General features: G+C 40.0%; 1 pseudogene; it reads left to right on the forward strand.

Annotated features, from left to right (window-relative positions):
• Positions 1–1,579, forward strand: part of LOC138017469 (vascular endothelial growth factor receptor 2-like) — a 50,171-nt pseudogene extending 48,592 nt beyond the window's left edge.
• The last annotated feature ends 865 nt before the right edge of the window (positions 1,580–2,444 follow it).

Genomic DNA, 2,444 nt, shown 5'->3' on the forward strand with positions numbered 1-2,444 from the left:
GAAAGCAGTAACTGTTTTTCGAAACATGAAGTCTATTCAAAGGTCAACGGAACAAAACGGTTTCCTGCATGCTTGCCATATTTGTCCACGCAGTAGATCGAATGAAGAACTGATGGAGATCCATATGTCATTCGCTTGTTTAAACGATAATCAAAACTTGAAAACAACTTGGTTGCAACGAGTGATTTGACCTCGGAGCGAATCTTGGAGAGGATGGATGTGTCTTTCGCAGGAGCACTACTGTCCCGTCCATTCAAGAATTCGGGTTGTTGTGTGATGTTACTGCAACCCAGTCGTGTTCCCATGATCTCTTTTGTTCCCTTCCCCTTGAGCGGGAAAGGGAATAAGAGGGGCCCTGGCAACGAGGTGGACCGTAACCAAGGTGTTTCTCCTCGTGTAAGAAAGAGACAGCCTGGGTCTCGATTAGTGCTTTCTTTTTAGACGTCCCCTTGGACTTGAAAAAACTAAGGCGGTTCTTCAGCACGGTTTCGAGCCCCTGATTGTTAGTTGGCACCTTTCTCGCGTAAGCAAGCCATTGCTCGATGTAACTGCGTAGCCTTTTTCTGCTCGTGCAAAGGCCATTAGTACACTCTAGGCCCCAGTTGTTTAAATGGTTGATAACTTTATCCACAGATTAAGTCACTGTCCAGAGTACAAAATGAACTCCACATTTCACGTTGGCTAAGGTTTTCATGCGCGCCTTTACTTCGATGTCCCAAGAGTTCGCATATTCTTGGTTGCGTGAGCAAGTACCGAATCTTTGCACAGACTGAAACTGTTGTATGGAGTTATCCGGCCTTCGAACAACTAGGGCCATCGAAATTTAAATCTATTCAATACAGGGAGTTTCAATCGAGTGTCGTAAAACCAAAACCAAAGTAATTACTTTGGCCAATCAAAAACGACGAAAACAATCCGGTAAACCAATCAAAACTCGAAGTAAGTACACGTAGCCTACACAAAGCGCGGGAAAATATGTACGCGCAAGCCACGATTGGTTTTGGTTTCATCTCTGATTGGTTGAAAAAGTGGCGCGAGAACTTTGAACCAATCACTGAGTGAAGTAATCATAAACCAAGGCAATTCGCAAATTACTTTCGACACTCAATTGAAAACCGCTCTATCCAGCACTAGGATGGTTGGTTCAATGTATTTATCACTATTTTAATAAACAAGGGTGTTATGTAAAATACATTTTAATATTTTTAAGGCAACTGTGTTCAACAACACAAAGACAACACAAGTGAATTAAGATTTAAATGAATGCTGAAGTCAGTTAAATGCTACCTACAAAATTGCCAAGTTTTTATTAAGAGTCTGTTATTTATATTCAAAAGATTCTTTTCCAACTGTATTTTCGAATTGTCTGGGGTAAGAATCGAAAAGTGTACTTCAACGTTTTGGAGGGGGGGGGGGGGGGTGCTATTATTATCATTATTACTATTGTAGCTTGTAACGCATGCCTCCCAAGATGCGACGAAGAATCGGTGGTAATCTTTATTTTTCTGGAAGCAAAATTGTTATTGGTATTACTCTTAATTTACGAAAATGCAGCATGAACATACCGATGTAAGGATCACCAGTAGTTTTCTTGTCGTGTCAATATATTTAGTAAATTTTAGTGTAAAATAAAAATAGTTTACTTCATAGAAAGTGCGGCGTACGGGGTTTTATGCACGAGTTGTTTGTGTCAAAAACCCGAACGAGCGAGGAACGAGCGAGTGAGGGTTTTTGACACAAACAACGAGTGAATAAAACCCCGTACAAAGCACTTTCTATGTCGTAAACTCTTTATTACACATAACATGAGAATTTTCATTAAAATAGTTTTCTGAACGCGAATTAGAAACAAAAACTCACTAACAATAGAACCAAATGCAAATTTAATTTAATTCAATAACAAAGTACGATTTGCACGATTTGCACGAGATGCACGAGTGATTGGCATGGAAACGCCTTTACGCTATCGCTGATTGGTTATACTTTCACATGTGAAATAGCTGTACGCCATTCTGATTGGCTGTATAGGTCTTTTTCACATGTGAAAATAAAGCGTATAGATTTGTACAAATGAGCTTTATGGAATAAAATTCTCATGTTATGTGTAATAAAGACTTGTTCTTTATAGAAAGGCGCGATCGCTGTTTGCCTTGGGTTCTCTCAACTTCGGTGTTAGATAGTCTTGATTGGGTTTTGTCCCAATACCAGTCGTAAGATTCTAACAGCTACAGTGTTTTCTCCCATATCCCTCTCTGCGTCCGAGTACGAAAGAAAACGACAAGAGAAATCGCCTTTCAACTGGGACTCGCTTTAATTCTTCAACAGTGATAGTAATGTTAGAGGTAGCTGACGGGATATTCTATCGCAGGATTATTTACATTCGTGAGTACAACGAAGCAACCATCTATTTACTCCCGCGTGAAATCCCGCAATAAAATATCCCG

Source organism: Montipora capricornis, chromosome 9 (genome assembly GCF_036669925.1).
Source record: "Montipora capricornis isolate CH-2021 chromosome 9, ASM3666992v2, whole genome shotgun sequence".
Taxonomy (NCBI): Eukaryota; Metazoa; Cnidaria; class Anthozoa; order Scleractinia; family Acroporidae; genus Montipora; species Montipora capricornis.